Consider the following 14992-nt stretch of genomic DNA (forward strand, 5'->3'; position numbering starts at 1 on the left):
ACACGTTTAAATCTAAAGCCCAGCAGTGAGTCCAGGGAACCTGTGTGCAGAGGATGGTCATGCAAACACATTTATACACAACAAGGGAAGGAAAACAAATCACCCAATCCACATCAATTTTTATGCCAACGTGATATGTTGTGTGTGTGATTACTGCAGAAATCAACATGGGTAATTACAGCCATCTGCACCCATCACTACATTGTATCTGTATTCACAGTAACTGCATGCTAGTTAGGCATGCCACTGCACAAACATATTAGACAGCTAATTAATTAAAAGAACAGACCTCCTCTGCTTAGGAGCAGACCATCACCCACTAATCAGAAGAATACATTTTCTCCATCTGTTAGATTATTTACCCCCTCCCCAAGGTCACCGGGGAAGATGCAACTGGCCTACAGTCTCAAGCAGGCTCTGCTGGGGTGGTGAGCTTTCCATTCACGTGACCTCCTTTGTGTAGCGAGGCTTCAGACCATGGCTGCTGCTGCAAGCATGACCCTGGCACTTCCACAGAACAGCCTAGTGCTTTTGGGTTACCTCGGGTGACCTTAGGATTAGACACCAACCATCTTTCCACCACTCCCAGTGCTCATCTGCCAAGCACGGAAGAGGATAACTGCATGCCCCTTAACAGGGCAGCGCACCAGCAGCCCAGGCGCACATCCCGTATGATGCCTCTTGCCACGCCGGTTCCTCTCTCAGCTCCTGTTCCTACAGCAAACTCCTAACACGATAGTAGAGTATAAATGCACAGAGGATGGCTGTGCCCCTGTGCTTCACTGACATATGGTTCTGTCTTCGGTAAGAAGCTATGGATTTAAATTTAGGGATGGAGCAGGAGGTTAGGTTTCAAAATTCCAAGATAAATCCTCCCAGAGGAGGCAATGAGACACCACAATTCTGTCCCTCCGGTACAGCCCTAAAGCAGACGGGAGCATGGCGTCAGTGCTGTTGAGCAAACTGCACTGCTTGTGCAGCCCTGAAACGCTGTGCCCAGCTTTTCAGCTGTTCAAAGACTGCTGTAGCTACAGCCCTTCGCACCAGCTGCTCCTGCACCACTAGAGCAGTCAGAACTCTTGCTGGACATCCAAACTTTGGGTAGAAATAGTGGCTCCAGCTATCGGCTTATAGTAATTGCTCATAATGCAGCAAAGGTTAGCAATGCTCTGCCTCAGGTTGAAGCAGCACCTTCATTACGTCCCCATCCCTTTCAAAACAAGTGTTAGTGTCAAGGGGTAATAAGCTACAGGCCTAACAGCTTTGGCAAGTTTTCATTTGTGATGAAAAAGGGAACAAAATAAGTTTCAAATCATTGTGAAATATTTGTGAAATAAACCAAACCCCTCCTTCCTCCACATATGAAATGCAGTGCTGAAGAAGCTACTACAATCCAATAAAATGCAAAATGCTTTCATCATTTGGCACTTTAAATGCTTACCCTAGTTACGGAATAGCTCAAGACAACTCTACAGTGGAATTTACTTTGTTCTCCTACAGACACTTCTCTATCTTTATGTGCTTTAAAAAAACAAACACCAAAATACAAAATAATTTCTATTGCTCCAGATGCTGTTAAACAGGCTGCAGCTGACAGTGCTTTGTCAAATGGGACCTGTGAAAATACTGTACTTGGATCACTATAGTTGTTGACGCAGTCTGATCATTTTATACTTGCCAAGAAGTCTTCTGACATCTCCTGCTCAACCCCCCAGTTTCTACAGCTCCAAAGACGTCCTAAGCTCTGTACAGCAGAGAAAGGCAGAATACCATAGCGTGGCTCCTGCCTGCAGCTCCTCCAAATTGCTGCTGCAGGACAGAGGGCTCAAGCAAGCGATCACAACACATGGGCACCTGGATCATTTCTAGATGCTTCTGCTGCAGGACAACATCAGCATCACTGCGCATGTGCACGTTTTACAAACCGATGCACTTTCCTTACACTCTCCTCCAAGCACAGACTATTTGCTATTGTGCAAAGCACAAAACTATACCGACTAGAGCCATGATGTGGTGCGGTACCTTGTGAACTAAGGAAAAACGCCTTCAAAGAAATTGCACTCAAATGCAGTCTGAGCAATGCTGCCTTCCCCCCTGCCTCTGCCTCCCTGCCCTGTGCCTGCGGGAGGCTCAGACCCAAGCAAGCGTCCCGGAGAGCCTGCAGCCCTCAGCACCGTCCCTGCCAGGAGGATGTGCTCCACAGGCAGAGAGCCCTTCTCCGGGTGTTATCCCCTCCTCCTGCTGCTTGACCACCTTGGCCTTGCAGAACCCAAAAAAGTCATCTAAACAAAACCTGCCATCCTCGGTCCCTCAATCATATGAGAAGCAGCAAACATGCTGAGTTAAGTGCAAGGTAAGCAGTATTTTTATTTGGTTAATTAGAATTTCTCATCAAATGAAAACAAAGAAGTGATTTACTGCAGAACTGGTACAGGTAGTTGTTGCATAAGTACATTCCTGCATATTTGGCTACTTTAGGAATGTTTTTTAATTAACAGTTTCTCTTTGGCTAAAGCAAACCGTAGAAAATAAGAAAGAAGTTTCACACAAGGACACTGCCGAATCCCTCAACTGCCAGATATATTTTTTTTTTTCTTCAGGGAGGATTTTAAATTAAAAGCAGATTGCCTTCATTAGCGTTACCAGAAGCCATGTAACTGCCAAAGCTGACAGAAACACAACTGTGATTTGCAAATTTGGCAAGTGTCATTTTCTCTTTCTACAAATGCGGGTAATGTAATTCATATTAAGAGGGCTTTTGTGGGGGACACTATGCAAAGAACAACTCCTTCCCCAGAAATGGAAAAATCTCTCCAGAGCAGCGGGCTGAGAGCAGCGGGCACTCACGATCTCTCTCCTTCTTTATTTTGCAAGAAAGCACACTGCATTAAATTTGTGCTGAGAATGGTCAGACAATAAGAGAGCTATGAACTGTCTTCTCCTGATGACTGAGCAGAATACAGTAGCAAGCCCGTAATAAACATTTCAACACTGTTCTTTGACATACAGCCATACTCGACCTTTCCGTGACACGTTGCCAAACCCTCAGAAGCCATTCAGCATGGCTTCTCACTGAAATCCCGATTCTCTTTACTTCATTCTTGCTGAAAAAGCTGATAATATGCCGATAGGAAAGTTACGTTTCTACCAAGGGCAACCGTTTGCAGGCTTCATGGTCTGCTCCAGTCTCAGCCTTAGTGATAAGGGCAGAGTCTTGTTTGTATCTTCCCTCTCTTTCAAATTCCCATGTGAATAGCTGCAGAACTGAGGGAGGCATGCGTGAAGCTGCCTGCCAGGGTGTAAGAGCAGGCAGCGACGGCTGAACAATCTGCTGTTCACTTTTAGAGTGACTCCGCACGTCCTGCTCCCCTCCCTGCCATGCTAGTCTCCTCTAACTTCTGCTGTCGGAGGAAAGCTTAACGCACATAACCAAGGTGCTTTAAAACATGCCGGTGTATTTTAGCTTGCGTTAGATGTGACACAGTGGGTGTTGGCTTTAGGGGGTAACCAAGTTGCTGCTGTGAAAGCGAAGCGAGGGGGTGCCCCTGACCTGTGGACACTCTCCAGGGTCGGCAGCAGCCTCCTCAGCACCAGCACCCAGAAGCTGCCACCAGCACAGCGCAGCGGGATGGCTAATGCCTGCTACGTAGGGTCCGCTGAGCCTTCCACGATGAAAAGACAACAAAAGTTACAGGACAAAGAAACGAGATAAATGAGTCTTCTCCAAACAGAACCCACATGCTCAGCAGCATGGCACTAGCGACCACAGCACCCCTGAGTGAACAAAGTATTTATTCCCCCAGCTGTAGCTGATATGGGAAGGTCTGAACACGCTGTTAAAACTTCGCAGGAAATAGTTTAACACAGTAAGTATTACCGCAGTCACAAATGTGAAGTCTGTCTGTAGTAATTAGGACTGCGCTACATAAGATTTTATTAGACACCGTCTCATAATCAAGACAAAAATAGCTGTCTACATAGCAGTCGCCAGTTTAACCGTCTAAAAATAAAGTAACAAATGTAATGCCATGCCAGGCACAGAACCAACTGAAATAATACTAACCTATATTCAAGCCTGCAAAGGTAGCAGTGGTACATACGCCTACTGGCAACCTTCAATCTAACCTAGAGTTAAATGCTCAGTGAGTCTGCAATTTTGGTTTGTATCTTCAAAAGAACCGGAGAATCCAGTTCTGTCTCTCTAGTCCAACTCTCTTCCACCAGGCAGTGAACAGAGTTCATTATCCACTGAACTAAACACTAAGTAATGAGTTAACAATAATTAAACTGAAAGAGATACAGATTAAAGGAATTTATTATTCCCTGATCTGCCAAGCAAATTGTTTAGATACCTGAAATCAATGAGTAATGATGAAACAAAATAAAAACCCAACAAACCAAAAGAGCCAACAACAGGCTCATAAAAATCTGTTCGGTAAGGCCCATGTATCTTCGTTAGGTTGAACAGCATAGCATTTTAATCAACAAACCCCTCCTGTCTTTATACATCATGAGAACAGAGGTAGAATGTGGCCCTAAATTATGCCGTTGCTGTTTATTATTCATGTATCACGGGACTGATAAAGATTTATGGTCCCATTGTGCTAAGTACTGTATAGTGAAATACAGAGAAATAGTGAGACTTAGTACTCCAAGACTTTATAATTTAAAGACAAATTTAAACCCCAAGATATTGTAGTTTCATGACAGTAATGCACAGATGGAGATTGGAGATACAGACAGATTAAGCAAGTTGCCTAAGGTCACGCCAGACATGTGCCAGAGCAGAAAATTTGACTCTGGAGTACCAGCACAGGTTTTTACTCATGTAGGAGAACACTGCTTCTCCTCTTTGATTTCACCAGATGCCATATTTCATAAACTAATAAATAAATTCAAAAAATACAAATGTCACATGGTAGTACTGGAAGGATTGCCTTTCACGCTGCCTCCTCTGAAGACCATTAACAAAAGAGCTTTACTTACACATACACCCAATTTCTCTGTGTATGGCACAATTGCAGCGTTCACACAGCATCACAGAATAATTTAGGTTGAATGGTCTTCTACAGACATCTAGTCCAAACACTCGCTCAAAGCGGGGCCAGCTAGAGCAGGTGCCCAAGGGCCTTGTTCACTCAAACTCTTAATACCTTCAAGGATGGAGATGGAAATCCCACCACCTCTCTGGGCTCACGTTCCATGTTCAATCACTCATGTCAGAAAAGTCTTTCCACAGATGACATCAGAATTTCCCCATTCCAGCCCATGTCCACCACCTCCCATGCCGTGCCCATGCCCTCAAGCCTACCTCCATTTTCTGTTCCCACCATTGAGCAGTTGCAGACAGCAATGAGATCTCCCCTAGCCTTCTTTCTTCTGGAACAAATCCAGATTTCACAGCTTCCCCGTGCACATCACGGGCCCTAGCACCCTAACCATATCCTGCTGGCCAGTGCCAGACCCGCTCTGGTATAGCCATGCCTTTCCTTTACGGACCAGCCTGACACTGGACATCACGCTCCAGATGCAGCCCCACAGTCACTGAACAGAAGGGTATAAGGCACTCCACACTTTTTTTTTTTTAAATAAAGCAATATTTAAATAATTTTTTAAATAACTGCAAACAGTTAGTTTCCTTTCATCAGTTACTGTATTTTTGTTTTCTAACTATACAAACCTTGCATCCCTCAGTTTACAAAACAACACAGGAATACCGGTGTTGCACACCACTTCTGGAAGTTTGCTGTTGCAAGGGTGTCAGCACATGCAGGCACACCAGGCTCTGAGTGCAACCGTTGCTCCCGTAAAAAATACAGGAAAGGGGCATTTCAGATGTCTTACTCCCTAGCTGACAAAAAGGATAGCCCGATCAGCTTGAGTGATGTAACATGCTCAAAATATATCAGTGATAGCAGGATAACACAAGACACCATGTTGCTGGATGCACATAGATCAGCAGATATATTTAGGAATTTAAGTCCTAAACCCTGTCACAGAGTGTATTGTAACAGTGAAAAATATTTAATGTATAACTGTGACAGGAGACTGCTTCCCTGCAACACAAACAGTAGCAACAGTGTTACATAAAGAAAAACTCAAGCCCCCAGACAGCTGATCCAGGGTAGTGGGAGAACTAATACTGCATTTAAACGCAGTGGCTTTCATTCCTGGTTCACAATTGATACCTTAAAATAGTCAGAAGGTATTTCCTCTCTGTTACGAGAGCAAAGTCACAGCTTAGGCTTTATTTATTTATATTTGCTGGCACCTGTGAAGATTTACCAATGAAAATTTCATTTTACTTAGTTCTGCAAAAGTGCTATCAACATTTGGTTTAGGTTTCCCTTGAGCGTACTGTCCCATAGAGCAGCACAATCAGTCCACTCAGCAGCAGGCAGCCATCCTGACATGAAAGGCATCTGCGTGGCGTGGAGACATTTGGGGCTTTAAGTGATCCCACAACTGAACAGCACAGCACACATGGGTACAGCAAAACACGCTGACCTCCACGCTGCTGTCCAGGATGAGACAATCCAGTTACGTGCCAGGAACAAGCATGGCTCTGTTCCTAACCGCCCACCTTCATCTTGGGAGGTTCCTGCATATCTGAGCTCAGGCAGGGATGTCTCATCCCGCAGGGACATTGACACAAGCAAGCTGCCATGGGAGCAGCCCCTCCACAGCTGGGACTGAACCTGCAGAGAAGCAGGCCCAGAACGGGACACATCCCCTCCTCCAGCCAAAACCAAGAATGGTCCAGTCTACATCTCCCAGAGCATGGGCCCAAGAGCTGCTTGTCAAAATTCCCCTTCTGGAGCTACAACCCCACGTACGGGCACAGACACTTACACATTTAAATATATAAAACCCATGAGCTGCTTCCACTTTCTCGGCAATAAACCATAACCTCTCTTATGGCGCTATTTCACGCAACAGCAGCAGTCAGCTTTTCAAAAAGACGTAGCTGTATGCTCCATCCCTTTCAAACACAAAGTTGTTCTGGATGCTAATGGCACCTTTATACCAACACTGAAAGTAAAGCAGAGGAGCCCCGGCTTCACACTGGGATGAGGCATTCCTCCATTTAGAGACACATTTAAAGCCATACCAATGATTCCTTGTGCACTGCGAGAGCAAAGGTGCACGCTACATCAAAGTACACGTGCTGCATCATACCTGATTGATTACTTACCCAGTTGCACAACAGGTATGAGTTTGTGAACACAGGGCACGTGGCCAGACCACGCTCTCACCCATCACAAGCCCAGCATACATCCACCATGTGCCTGCGAAAGTTTGGATTTTGGAAACACAAGAAACCTGCCACAAGTCATAGAATCGTTTAGGTTGGAAAAGACCTTAAGATCATCAACTCCAACCTGTAACCCAGCACTTCCAAGTCCACCACTAAACCATGACTCTAAGTGCCACATCTACACGACCTCTGAACATGTCCAGGGTTCTCCACCACCTCCGCGGACAGCCTGCTCCAATGTTTGACAAGCCTTTTGGTGACGAAATTTTTTTCTAATATCCAATCTAAACCTCCCCTGGCGCAACTCGAGGCAGTTTCATCCTGTCACTCGTTACCTGGGGGGGGGGGGGGGGGGAAGAGACTGACAGCCACCTCGCTAGAGCCTCCTTTCAGGTAGTCGTAGACAGTGATATTTAACATGGCAAGAAGTGGCTGTGACACTTCACGGAGAGAGAAGCGAAGAGCAGGCCACCAGCACACCACACGCCTGGGGCTGGACATCGGTTACCTAAACAAGTCCTTTACTAGCATGAGTCAGCTCCCTTATACTCTGTAACTAGTCAAGTAAAGCGCTTGCCAGGTAAACCTGACCTAAAGAGCAATTTACAGCACTCTGCTTCGCTCTCCCACACCTAATTCCAGCCCTCTACGTTCAACATCATTTTGACCATCTTGCATTAATCTGTCTAATAAGCAGCATCACATATTTCCACCCCATATAAACTCTAGCATACAGAATAATTTAAGCTACATTTTCCACATCTGAACTTTTTCTGCCCCTAATGTCAACGTGTAGCAGAGAGAATCAAGTTATTGCTTACTATTAACTGATCAAATAAAATCAAATACTACTTTCCAAGACAGCGTAAGTCCGACAGACGCTGTTCTAAATCAACTTAACGTAAAGCCTAGGAAGAGGACAACTGTGCAGTCTCACCTGGGAAGACACAACGTGGTATCTGCTCCCTGCCCCAAGGACAGCACCGAGGAACAAGGGGGTTTCCCCACTCTTGCACTCTGCGCAGGGACTGCACTACCTGACACGTTACAGAGATTCATCTATCTATTTATAGAACATCATACCACTTCTGGCTTCTCTGGGCTCAAATGCATTTAGAGAACATGCTTGTGGCAGATAAAAAGGCAAAAGGCAAACTGGAACACTTCTCTGACCTCCCCGGGCACTTCCCAGTACCCACCCCCACCCCACCCCCCAACACCAGCCCCCAAAGCACAAGTAGTCGGGATGCTGCTGCATCCTACCACGATCCAACAGGATGGGGCACAGGCCCCGTGGAGCCTGCGGCTGAGCCGATGGCACTTCTACCCACGGGTTCCCACTATTGTGCAGCCCTTCCTCAAATTCACAGCAGATGAGTCTCTAGCTACGGTTTGGCCTTAGAGAGCCTCTCTTAATAAAAATACCAGCCTCCTCCTCCCTCAACATGGAAGCCTCTATGAGACCTCCCACAAATGAAAGGGCAATGAGACTGGGCTTTTTTTTTTTTTTTTTTTTGCAGGGCTTGTTTGGTGTTCTGTCACAAAGCCAAACACATGTTTGTAAAATCTAAACTGGTTATACAACTGTTTTAAACTCATGCAGCTGTGCAGAGCAAGCAACTGCATCAGGGGAGACGACCACTGCTCTTTTAAGGCACTCGTACATCTAGGGGCTAGAGTTTTATAAATCAAACTTCCCACAAGTTACTCAAGCTCACTCATTCCAATTTAGTGTTTATGGTAGAGGAAACTGCTGAAAAAAAAAGAGCAAAGCGAGGTGGCTTTTCCACCTTCATGGTGAAAATCTGCATCCATATGGGGATTGGGAGCAGACTTCCCTCCTGCGAGACCCACATGGTAATTACAGCACCCAGCTTCCACCCTCCAGCTTATCTGGGGAGATGGCAGGAACCAATAATAGATGCTAATACAGAAGCCTCCTGCTTTGCCACTCATACAAAGTTCACTTTACACTATGCTTGGCCATTGCCTCAGGATCAGTTATACAACCAAAACACTGCAAACTTTACTGCAACAGCGTGAACAGCGAGCAGTGGAGACTGAAGTAGCCTCCTTTCATCTACATTTTTACAAACGTAAAATTAATATTAATTTCTGACAGTGATTTTATTGTAGATTTTGATCGTAAATAAAAATACAACTAGAAGAATTTCTAAAATATTCATATTTTAGAAATGTGCCTGTCTGCTCCAGCTACAAGGCAAGAGACTTGGATAAAACTAGTGGAAACACTTCAACTAAATTATACAGTATAGTTTTACAACCCTATAAAATACCAATTTTTTGCAAGCCCAAACTATTTGTCATACAGTATTTGCATTTTAGTCATACATAAGATTGACTGTCTGCATAAGTACTATCGTGTTGCTCCCTGAAACCACAGTAAAACTTTTCTGTTGTTGTTTTCTTTTTTTCAATACTTCAGAAGAATGCATGGCAATTTAAAAAATTGTTCTACTTGTGTTGCTAGCACAGGAGTTTATAACAGCTGGATAATTCTGTACTTTTGATTCACGCTGCACTGTATATGAAAAGGCACCAAAAATTAAATTAGTTTTATAATCTCTGTACAGTCAACATAATTGTGATTAATGTATTTTTCTGAAACTCAGAGCAAGCGCGTTGTAACTGTCACAGCACACACTGCTTATTCAACCTGTAAGAAAGAGGAAATAAAGAAATTTTCCAATCTGAAGAATTCCAAGTAAAACAGGAACACATTACTGCAGAAGTGACTGACCCAGCTCACAGCTCTGTCATGTATAGACACGCATTTTAAGTGTCTACAGTCTAAAGCTTCATTATTTTTTGCAGAACAATCTGGCAACGAAGGTAACCCGATTCCCTGGGAATCAGATGTTACTTAAAGACAGGTTTCACCTGTCACGGATAAAACATATTCTGAGCAACAAAGCGTCAGGGTATACGGACTTCAGAGCAGAGGGTGGTCTGTCCTTCTCGGGTAAGAGGGGGGGAAAAAAAGGAAATTTTCTGCTTTCGTAGAGTTTTGAATTTTATTTTTTGTAACTTCGAGGGGAAATGTCCTAAAGCAATGGCAGCTACAGCAACTTAGTACAAACAAACTACAAGACACAATGGAATAATCTTCAAGCAACGGCTACCAGGGTTCCTGCAAGCTTTTACGTTCTCCCTTCCCTAGGTCTCTCCCCATCACGATGGGGCAGAGTTATCCTCACAGCTGTCAGGAAGACTCTCTCAACCCTCGTTCCATAGTCAGGAAGGCAAGAACATGACTTTTTCCAGGCATATTTTAAGATGAAGAGACTCTGGATGGGCTTGCTCAAGGCCACCACCCAAGCAGCTGGCCTGCCTGCCCCACCAGGGTGCCCACTAAACCTCTCCATCCTTCTGAGCATCTGAAGGAGCCCTGAGAGAGATGGCCCAACCCTGACCTAACCTACACAGGCGGGAACAAGGAGGGGCTTGCTTAGGATTTTCAGAGAGACTTGATCTATACAGAAAGTTCAAGCGGGGCAGATGAAAGTCAGCGTCAAGTGCCCTCCCCAGCTTCACTGTTGCGCAACCACAAACAGCACGTCCACCTCCTTTCAGAGGTAACACTCGACTAAGGAAATGCCCTTCCACAGGAAAAAAAAGAGGTTTTTCTGCAGCACGGAATGCTGGAGCCAAGCCCTGCTGTGTCGCAGCACCGAGCGTGGGGAGCCGGCTGCACCCTGCCATGGCAGGGCAGGATGCTTCCCGGAAAACTACTCTCTGCAGGCGCTTTTGTACCGTTGCTCCACGCAGGAGCAACACGTGCATGTACCACCTTAGAAGCTGCTTGCAGGAAAGCAAGGAATCGCATTTGAAGGGAACGTATGCCCTGTTACAGAATGAGGCAGAGCTGGCGGGGCTAACTGTACACTGGAGCAGCATGCTGCCTTGATGCCACCCCCTTCCGGATCGCTATCTGCCCGACACATGTACACAAAAGCACCTCATAGGACAAAGAAAGGAACCCAACATATAGAAATATATCACATTCAGTAGAGGCCTGGCAGCAAACAGAAATGAAACATGTTTCCCTCCAAGGAAGCCTGCAGATTCCCACAGAATCGGGATGTCTTTTTCCCTGGTTTTCGCCCTGTAATTCCTAGCCAGTATTTCCAGCTGAACACTGAAAGCAGGTACAAAAGTTCTCCCTATGCCAGTGACACCTGCCAATCACCCTCCCACCTCCCCTGCTCCCTGCTTCCACAATCCCGCAAGACAAGTGACAGGACCCCCCCGGCTGCTGCCAGGAGACCAAACACACAGCGCCGGCCCCAGGCACACAGTGCCGAGACCACAGCACGCAGCAGGGTCGGAATTATTGCCCAGACCAACAGCTCTGAGGCTGGGGCCATCCTTTTATCCTGCCTTCACTTTCCATACTGTGCCTAATGCAATTCGATGCTGCAATAAAAATAGATGATACTTAACCCCCCTCCCTCGTCCCTGAGCAGCGGTGGGGAGGGTGCGGAGCCTGCGCTCAGCTGCTGCTGCTGGGCAGGTGCTCCGTGGCCTCTGTTTTCAGTTATCACTGTTGTGACCCACGAAGAAAATAAAACCTCTGGCTCTAAACACACATTTCTGATAATCAAGGTAGCAGCTCCCTCCTCGCCTTTGGTTAAGTCAAAGCATACTTAATTATTGAAATTACCCAGAGGAATATAACTATCTGGTCCCCTCAGTCTGAGATGATTGTACTGAAAGCACTAGAACATTAAACCAACTGTTTCACAGTCCCTGCCAAAAGCCACACATCTCCTATCAAACTCATCCAGCGTATACAGAGATTGACACGTGTTCTTAAACAAAGCAGGGCACTTACAGGGCAAGAGATGAGGTGAGCTCTGCAGGTTCACGCAGGGGCAGAGGTGGTGGGCGTCTTCAGCTATAGAGGCATGCAAATTTTTCTTTTTTTTTAAAAAAAAGAAAATATCAGCCTTTTGCTTCACCAACAAAAGAAGCTGTTGAAATAGTTTTGTCAGACACAGCTGATAAGGATAATTATGTGGTGAGAGCTTAGTCATCCGTATCACAGTGACAGAAAGGCAGATTCTCTTAAAAATAACGTCAACACCACAAAACACTGAAGAATATCAAGAGCATAAAGCCTGGCAGATTTCAGAGGTGCCTTAGGTAAGCACTGGGGCTGCCAGGGCTCGGGCTCCGGCGCCTTACCAGCCGCTAGAGGGGGCCTATTTTTCTCCATAAATCGAATTTTCTTAATTGTTCTGTAGGCACACATGCTGCAGTCACGAATTAACAAAACAATCGCAAAGCGTAAAATATGTACATGCCTATGTATATTTTAAGTTAAACAGAAACGGGGATGCGCAACCTCCTCTAACGCTCGCAGCAATACGCTTGCCAGATGGGAGAAAAGGCACAATTCCTTGTGTTTTGCCTCATTAGAAACAGCACTCTAAACCAAGCAGGCTACAAAGGCCATTCCGATTCACCCCTAACAAATTCATTAGATTAAGTGGGTTGATATTGCATTTGCGAGTTCACCGTATAGCAACTAACCTTGAGAAATCCTGTCTGCCTTGAGTAACTAACTACAACCCAAATATAACAACAACCTCAAAAAGCGCTGGAGCAACAACAGAGTGTCCCCTTTCAATTAAGAAGTAAAGAACTTCCCCTAGGAGCGGAGGAGCCCCAGATTTCAGTTTTCAGACCACAGATGCAAGTTTGCCCATCTTTGCATTTACGCCTTTTGTGCTGCAACTGCTAGAACATAAAATGCCCTCCAATACTGGGTTTCATTACCCTCTTCAGACTTGGAGAGCCTCGTCAAGTCCCATTCTGTGCCTGGACTTGTTCTCTAAGTAAAGCTGTTTGGAGAAGCATTAGCCAACACATGCACTTGACAATGTTTTCATTACAGCCTATAAGGACCAAAAGATTTAAAAAATTATCCTAAGCCCTTTCAGCTAAGGAACGAGGGAAGCACTCATGTGAGATATGTGACGGGATGGGCAGCAATATGGCCTGGCAAGGTCCAGATGGCTTTTTTTCTGCACACTCTTTCGCTGTGTTACACCCATCACCCGTGTCAACAAGCTAACCTAGCAGCAAGCCAAGTCTAGGAAGGATTAATTGCAGGAATAAACAAACCAAAGCAAAAGCCTAGTCCAAACAGTGAGCAAGGGCCAAGCACAACCATGTCAAATCACATCTCTCAAGTCTTCTCCAGTACTTGAGAGAACTCCCTGTGCTTGAGACACTGGGGAGCAGTCACCCAGCCAGCATCAGGAATCTTAAACCACTTTACTGTCAGCACAGAGAGCCGGGTGTCCTCCCCGAAGCATAGAATTTTCTGCCATCGGCTCGCTCTCTTCAGTCACAAACCACGCTGTGAGCCCAAGAGCAGCCCTGAGGACAGCACTAGGAGGTACACCTAGGGCAGGGCACCTCTCTCCCTCCGTCACCAGGGTAGGGGACCTGCAACGGGGAGATGCTGCCGGGTAGCAAGAACGCTGAGAAAGCTGGAACTGAGGCTTGCCACCTCCAGATGACTCGAGAGCAAACAGAAGAACTAGAAGCTTTCAAATGTTTTCTTGTGTTTTGTAGCAATCTCAGAAGGGGGGTACGGGTCATCCAGCCAGTGAGTGGGAACACTGTCCAACACACAGGAAAACTTTGCTCCAGTTAATATGTCTTATGGAAGCAAGTGTCATAACTTTCATAAACCCAAGGGGTAAGGAGCATTTCCCCCAGCATTAGCAGCTTTCTTCCAGGCAGGTCTTTGAGACTCTGGGTGTACGTCTGTCTGTCAAGATTACTAATACGGGCAGACGCTTCTTTCATGTTTGGGAGTTTTGCCACTGACTTCAAAGTAGTGAGATATAACACCATGTGTATTCCCTAAACACACTTAATAACAGCACCCGACACATTTAAAGTGCTTAGACATGTTAAAGGCATTGTACAACATTAGCAAAAAACCAGGAAACCCTGTCTAGGTGGTTCATGAGAAATCTGGTAAGCCAGGAGTCTAAGCCTGAATCAGATGCTTATCTATTAGCCAGCTAATAACTGTGCGACTGCTTCTTTAACTGATCCGTACAAGTCATAAGCAGGGACTACCTTCTGGTGAGCTGTGGAGACTTCACATTACTCATAATCCTCTTAAATCATAACAAAGAATAGAGATTAGAAGGTGGAAAGCGTGCAGTAAGTGTTCTAAAACCAATATAAACACAGCCATCTCAGCCTGAGTCACAGCCTGCATCATGGGAGCTTACTGAACTCCTTTTGAAGTCAGGTTCTGGGGGTGCAAGCAGCGTGTGGTTTGGCTCCTGGTGCCAGGCTGGTGTGAAGGCAACACACACCAAGTAGCACCTGGAGCCAGTTCATAGCAGACAGGAGCAAGGTCAGTGTAGCATGGCAGCACCACTGCGGAGGCAAGGCTGTGGGGCTATGAAATTAGGCTGCCCCTTTGCTTCAGGCAAGCAATGGAAAGAGAAGGAACTTGCTGACCCGCCTGGAGAGGGACAAAGCGAAGGGCCTTTGCCTCCAGAGGGCTCAGAAATAAGACAAAACCATGGTTCCTGAGGTAGCTCTTGAACCTCTCTGACAACATGGAACAGGCCACCATGAGGAAACCTCAGCACAGGTCCAACCGGAGCCACCACTGAACCGCCTTCATCAGCATTTCTTAACTTGGCCAAAAGTTGTGATACGTCAATGTGTATGCAC

At 45.8% G+C, this 14992-nt stretch overlaps 1 protein-coding gene across 2 annotated transcripts in view; it reads right to left on the reverse strand.

The window, feature by feature from the left end:
• The window catches only part of GPC1 (glypican 1), a 222175-nt gene that overhangs the window by 193714 nt on the left and 13469 nt on the right, over nt 1-14992 (reverse strand). The window lies entirely within an intron of this gene.

Source organism: Falco naumanni, chromosome 13 (assembly GCF_017639655.2).
Source record: "Falco naumanni isolate bFalNau1 chromosome 13, bFalNau1.pat, whole genome shotgun sequence".
Classification (NCBI taxonomy): domain Eukaryota; kingdom Metazoa; phylum Chordata; class Aves; order Falconiformes; family Falconidae; genus Falco; species Falco naumanni.